At 39.8% G+C, this 6,851-nt stretch overlaps 1 long non-coding RNA gene across 1 annotated transcript; it reads left to right on the top strand.

Annotated features, from left to right (window-relative positions):
• The first annotated feature begins 3,586 nt into the window (after window positions 1-3,586).
• Window positions 3,587-5,098, top strand: LOC117499509. Its single transcript, XR_004557712.1, has 3 exons — window positions 3,587-3,652; window positions 4,059-4,157; window positions 4,378-5,098. It is a non-coding gene; the product is annotated as an uncharacterized LOC117499509 (long non-coding RNA).
• Window positions 5,099-6,851: the final 1,753 nt, after the last annotated feature.

Raw genomic sequence — 6,851 nt, 5'->3', positions numbered from 1 at the left:
TCTGTCTGTCCAGCAGTGCACGGTGTTTCTGCAAAGCTCTGCCAGCATGTATTTGACTTGTCTACCCTGCACGTGCTGCATGTTGTACTGCCACTGGGAGAGTAAAGACTGAATGTATATATACATGTATGTATACAGTATGATGTTTGTTGCATATGCACTTTCATTTAAAAAATCTCATTGTACATTTCTGTTTGAAAATGAAAAATGTGGTGTTTGAGTTATCAGTTAGGTTAAAAAACAGATAATCTCTCTTTCTCTGCCTCCTAAAGAAGCAACAAAAGAAACATGTTGGCAAAAGGGCAGAGAAAAAGACAAATTAAGCTTTTGATATCAATCTTCCAGCTTGACTGCTTTAGCTCTTCAAAACAATTGTACCAGTAAGAGTATTGGATTTGCACTCTGCGCCCCCTGGTGCAACAATATAAGCTTGCATGTTGAAAATTAAGCAGGATTTTACTATTGTTTTTGTCTCAAATAATAAATATAAATGCTGCCCTTCTAGAAAGCATGAGCATTTTTCTAGGGTCAGCTTGGATATGTTGTACTATCTGACTTTTATTATGACCGGACTTCACATGACCAGTTTACGCATCATTATGATGGACGTGGCTTTATCAAAGTATTCATCCAACACTGTCACTTCTTATTTCCGTCAATATATTACATTGAAATTACATTTTCAGCAAAGGCCGGCGTCTCCTGACTATCTCCAGGAGTGTCAAAAGCCTCACACTAACCCGCCCCCCAGCTCCGGTAGGCAGCACTGGGCCCTGATCTCAGGCTTTGGTCAGGGGGAGAACAAACGGCGTCAGCAGACGAGGAACCTGGTGAGCGCCGGAGTGTGTGCTCGCTCCTCCAGCGCAGAGAAGGATGCAGAGGACACAGAGCAATATGAGGATGTCTTTTTTCCACTCCAGGTATCTTCTTATCAGCCACTTCCTCTGCTGATAATCCTCAACTGTTGTTGTGAAGCAGAATTACACTTAGTCTAGATGTGTCATCATTTTATATATATATATATTTTTTAATGAAATGCAAACTCACAAAACTGTCATCTGTTCAGAGAAGACAAAGGCATCAATGTACAATGTTAATATACATGTATAACAGGGGTGTCCAAACTACGGCCCGGGGGCCAAATGCGGCCCGTGGACCATTTTGAATTGGCCCTCAGCAAATTCAAAAAGTATAATGGAATATGGCCCACAAATGAAACTTGTGCTTGTCTTATATTGTAGTTCTTCAATATAACTGTAAAACGATGTTACAGTAGTATTCGTGTGTTAATAAAACCACTTTTCAAATAAATTCAGTCAATTAAAGTTGGAAACATTTTCTAACATATCTTAGCATAAAAGCCCAATGACTTATTTACATATCAAGCTTGGAATACACCCTTCCTATTTCTCCTTTATTATAATCAATCTGAGGCTTCTGTTTTAAGGGATGAGCTGCCAACACTCACAAGCATCATTTACCTACATTTTCATTGATTTTGCTGACTTATAACTGAATTTATGAGGCAATATACCTCTAGTGAGTGGCCCAGCCCTTCGTATATTTCTTTGTATGTGGCCCTCGGTGAAAAAGGTTTGGACACCCCTGATCTATAAACTCTTAGAAATCAGTTGAATAAGTACAGTTTAATACTAATTGGGGACCTTAAATCAAGGCTGCATCTGTTTTAATCCCTTATATGAATTGAATGTCTTGTTAGTGAATTCAAAGTGAAACATCCACGGCTGTGTTGGATTATTGTTTATCCCCAGGAGGCTGCAGGCCAGCTGCCAGCAGAGAGCGATGCCATACCACGGCGGTTTTGCCCTCAGAGGGTCGAAACCCGAGACGGGAGGAAGTGTCAGCATCAAAGAGCTCTTAATGCAGGGTCTGGTCACCATGGAGACCCCAGCCCCGACCTAAAGACCTCCTCCATCACAGGGAAGTCTTCTTCAGTGACGGAGACGACCCTTCCTCAGGAATCATTGGCCTCTGAAGTGCCATTAAGAGTAACTGCACGCTGTGTCTTCTTCAGTGTTTATCTATCTCTTTGGGCCTGCATTAGAAGGGGCTGCTGGAGACTCTATTGATTGTGGCAAATTGTTGCTAATGTAATTTTTGTTCGAGTTGCCTCACTCAGGCGTGTTATGTTAATAGATTCTAGCTTTTCATTCCCAATTTCCTCCAAATTACAGATCAAAGTGTCCGGCCAGAGTGGTGGTTTGGGAATCAGCATTGCTGGTGGAATAGGCTCAATGCCTTACAAAGACCACGATGAGGTAAGAAGATCTCCTGCAACATGTGTGATCATTGGCTGAAGGTAATGAGAAGAAACCTTGAGCAATTGAACAATATACTGTTTTGACACATACAGTACATCACATAGCCATAAGTTAGCCTGTTCAATACATTCTATCTTTCAACTATTTCCAACGTTTATAGAAAGATGGTCAAACATGTCGTCAAGCCTATGCAATGTATTAAGTAACTTCTAAATAATAAACTCTAAAGGCCATTCATACTCAAAGGCCTTTCATTTTCCTACAACTCTTGGACTATATGCCATAAATGACCTTCCCTCTCCATCAACATATGCACATTACTTGTATTTCATAACATATTTAAAAAAGAACACCGGTACTATAGTAAATGTGCTTAGTATTTGTGTTTATGTGTGTCATTTCTACTTTATCCCTTTCTTCGTGCTAAACCAAACAAAATGTCTACAATACATATTCAAATTCACAAACACACATTTGTTTTTAGATCATTATTTCAACCCATTCACTCTCTAACATGTCTATTTCCCTTCAGGGTATTTTTATTTCCAGAGTAAATAAAGGGGGGGCGTCAGAAAAGGCTGGGGTCCATGTTGGAGATAGATTGCTGGAGGTAGGCTGGGAATACTTTTTAAAATATATTTGTAAACTCATGTTTGTGATTTCCTATCCATTACAAAGTGTGTGAAATTACTTTTTACTTGCTGCAAGAATATCATTATGAAACCTCCCACTGGTGTTTCTCTTGTGACCAATGGAGGGCATCATAGGACCAGCAGAGACACTGCTGGGGCTTCCGCAACCCCAATATGAGACTTACAAATAAAAAACAAGCAAATGAAAATACAAAATAAATATTTAGATTCAGACATTGGCAGAGAAAGTGATTCTTATCAGTGTCTTCATTGGGAATTCAAATCTTTGTGAGGCAAATTTGTGCTAAGTTACATTGAGATTTATAAATGAAATGACCTTGACTTGAACAGCCATGCTATTTGGAGATGCTGTGTGTGAGTGCGTGATTTAATGTCTCACCTCTAACTCCTGATCCTACTTTCACTGACCCCTGAAAGTTTAATGTGACCACTGCCTTCCAGGTCAATGGCCTCAATATGCAGCTGGTGACCCACCATGGGGCAGTCACTGCCCTCAGGAATGCTGGGAGCTGCATCAAGATGAAAGTGCTCAGAGAGAGGCTGCTATCTCGAGACTTGTGTGACCGGGGGGAGCACAAGGATCTTTGGGACGTGGCAAGCCGACAGCCGGGCAGCCAAGAAGGCGGGAGCCAGAGAGGAAAACAGCCAAAGATGGAGAACACCGATTTCTGTTTGTCTAAGAAGATTGAGAAGAGTGTCTGCAACGGCAATGGCATTGTGAGTGCTGTTCTCCAATCACAGCACAAACTGAATATTTGTTTTAAAGGTTGTTTCAAAATGAACATCAAGCAAGATGTGTGGACTTGTTTCAGATCACTTAGATTTGAGTCACACATGTAATGACGTAATGACCTAAACATACTTTGACCTAAACCTTTACATTTAAAAATAGATATCGATACCTTCCCCCAAGTTAAAAGTTAACTTGGGACTTGTTTTGACACGTTCTTGAGTTGAAAATTGCATGTCCTGGCTTGAGACCCGACTTGGGATTTGATTTGGGATTTGAGCGCTTGCAGTACAATGACTTGTACCCACATCTGTCTCAAGTCAAGTGGGAATTACGCCTTCAAAAGCAATCCTTCTTTTACCCTTCTTTTGTCTTTGTCTCTCTGTGTTTCAGTCTGATTTGTATAGCGAGCTGAGCAGGAACTTTTCTGAACCGAAGGCGCAGACATTGATGAAAAATGATTCACATCAGGGAGGGAAACACACAATGACAGTAAGCACATTCATTCCTCAGTAAAGATACCACTCTTAATATAATGTTACAAATGTTAATGTTATAATCACCTAATTTTATCCTCTCCCTCAGTAAAAAGACATTAAATTGTTTTTGGATAATATCAGCAATTGATTTTTCTGACATTTCAGCACTGTATCAAATCACTTGCTTATTTTCCTCCCGAATCCTGTTTCCTTCTCTGACAATTATCTGACAGATCCCTCGGATTATTCTCACTCATCCCTCTACCTCGGATGAAGATGTGGAGCTTTTGACACAGATCCCCAGCAGAGAGACTTTACATGACTCTGAAATTCATGACACACACTCACACTGTTTTGACAGCGCTTTCTACCCACCTTGACCAGTGAGTAGGGGGACATAAATGAATAGACATAGACTGTTATAACCCGGCTCTTTTCTTTTGTAATGTTACTTTCCAAACTGCTGGAATGATTTACATGCATAATGTAGTGATATTAGAGTTTATTTTTATTACTAAAACCACAGAGTTTTCCCTGTACAACTCAATAGAACAGAGACTGGAGATCATGATAAGAATGCCCAAATGAATTACTGTACATGTCGTAATATGAAATACAATCAATTAAACAATGAATGCTGCTGGCTACCTCTACTTCTCACCGCTGTGCTGTAAATAATGGATGTGCTGTAAATAATGGATGTGCTGGCTGAAATAGTGTCACCGCCCATGACAGTGTGAAGCACTCAAAGCTTTTATAGTGTGTACTGAGATATAATGCCACACTGCGGAACACCATGCCGTCCGCTTCCTGCAGAGTCCTGATGCAGAATTAACTTAATTCCCTCTCACAACATCCAGATTGATGGGATTACACACTCTGCCTTTTGAAAAGAGAAAAACAGAACATCTTGCTTATCATTACCTGCTTTGTGTTGTTTCACAGCTCTTTCATTCTCACAGCAAAAACAGTTTATAGTTCTGTGTTCACTTTCTCAATAAAGCACAAATATGTTGTTCCTAGAGGCCTTTCTTTTCTTTCAGCTGCATAACAATCAAATCCACGCTGTCATGCATTCCCCTACAAAATGTACGGCAATTTATTTTTACTCTTGCAAAAACAATCATTTCGATCAATTCCTACTGAAAGTGTGACAGGAAGGTGTTTGTTTGGCAGATATTTTGAGGTTGTAATTTGCAGTGTTGTTGCACAGGATTGCACCATATTGTGTGTTAAATGTTCCTATTATTGTGTCCTCCCCCTGCGGTCTTGCTCTTGACCAAATACACCAGCACTGATATGCTGTTGTTTGATCAGTGAAGCTCTGCGGAGATGACTGTCTGCTGGGTGATAATAACCCGGGGACACAACTTGTTGGAAAGCACATCCAGCGTGCGAGAATCCATCCAGAGTCAATTACTGGCTGCCCCGGTTCATATTGTGAGTGTTTGTCTGTCAAGAGGCATTCATGTAGAGTCAGTGGGAGGAACTGAGGAGGATGAGAGAGGATTTCGATGACTGTAATAACACTGGTACTACCTCTTGGAACATTGGTTTTATATCCAGTGTTTGTTTTCTTCTGCTCAAAAACATTGCGAATAATATTTCCATGTGATATGGCACACATTTTTGTTATTCGATAATTATTCATAATAATTACTGATTCATATTGAATTGTAAATTATTAGGAAATGATTGCAGTGTTTGCAGACACACATGCTACATAACATAAGTGATCTAGTAGTAGCTTCCTACCCAAATAAATTGAGCATAACTTACATGACCAAGGAGTAGGTATACTTCTTAAACTAATAACTTACTTATTTAATTCTAAATAAAAGTTCACTAGCCTAGAATCTGATCCTGGAGAGTGGAGACTAACAGGCTAACGCTAAAGCTCTGGCCTGCTCTTTAGAGATTTTGAGGAACTTACATTTTAAACTGCAGCAATATTTACCACTTAATTACCAGAGATTGTTTTTGGTTTGCAGAAATTAAGTGTCCTCATCCCTTAAGACCTTTTTTTGTGTTGTATATGGGAAAACCCATGGAGCAAATGTTGCCGGGTTTAGCTAGCTAGCTGCAGTTGAACAAATCTGCAAGGGAGAGACAACTATAATTTCATTCGGCAATATCAGCTGTCATCATCTTACAAAACAGAGCCAATGTGCAGATTTTAGGACTGTGTTACAAAGTCTCTTTCACACCAGGCTGTAGCGTATATCCCTCTCCCCGGTCATACAAAGGAAAATCATTCCGACAGTGACATTATTTATGAGGAGAGTCAAAAAGAGCTTGCAGCAGCCATGTTCTTTGATTCCCTCTCTTTTCTTTTGATCTGTGCTCTCTCTGGTTCATTCTAGATTATTATAATATGCACAAACACTGGACACAAGCTAAAATTTGGTCATCATTAATAACGCTATGTCATGCATCAGCACATGTTCAGTGTGTAGTCTATTTATCAGCAGTGAACTATTTGTCTAAAAACAGTTTCACAGACTTGTATTTAATAAGTTTTGTTTGGGGTGGGGGTGGATTTTAGCATATGTCTCATTACATAATGATAAATACTGCACATTTGAGGCTTATCTCTGCTGGCTTTCCTTAGCGAATAATTTATTGTCCCAGTAGCAGAGAACTCCCTTGAGGCTAAAAGCTAATACTCCATGCCAGAAATCAAAGCATAGATGTGACATTCTGCCAT

This window comes from Trematomus bernacchii, unplaced genomic scaffold (assembly GCF_902827165.1).
Source record: "Trematomus bernacchii unplaced genomic scaffold, fTreBer1.1, whole genome shotgun sequence".
NCBI classification, from domain to species: Eukaryota; Metazoa; Chordata; class Actinopteri; order Perciformes; family Nototheniidae; genus Trematomus; species Trematomus bernacchii.
This window is presented reverse-complemented; position numbering and strand designations above follow the sequence as displayed.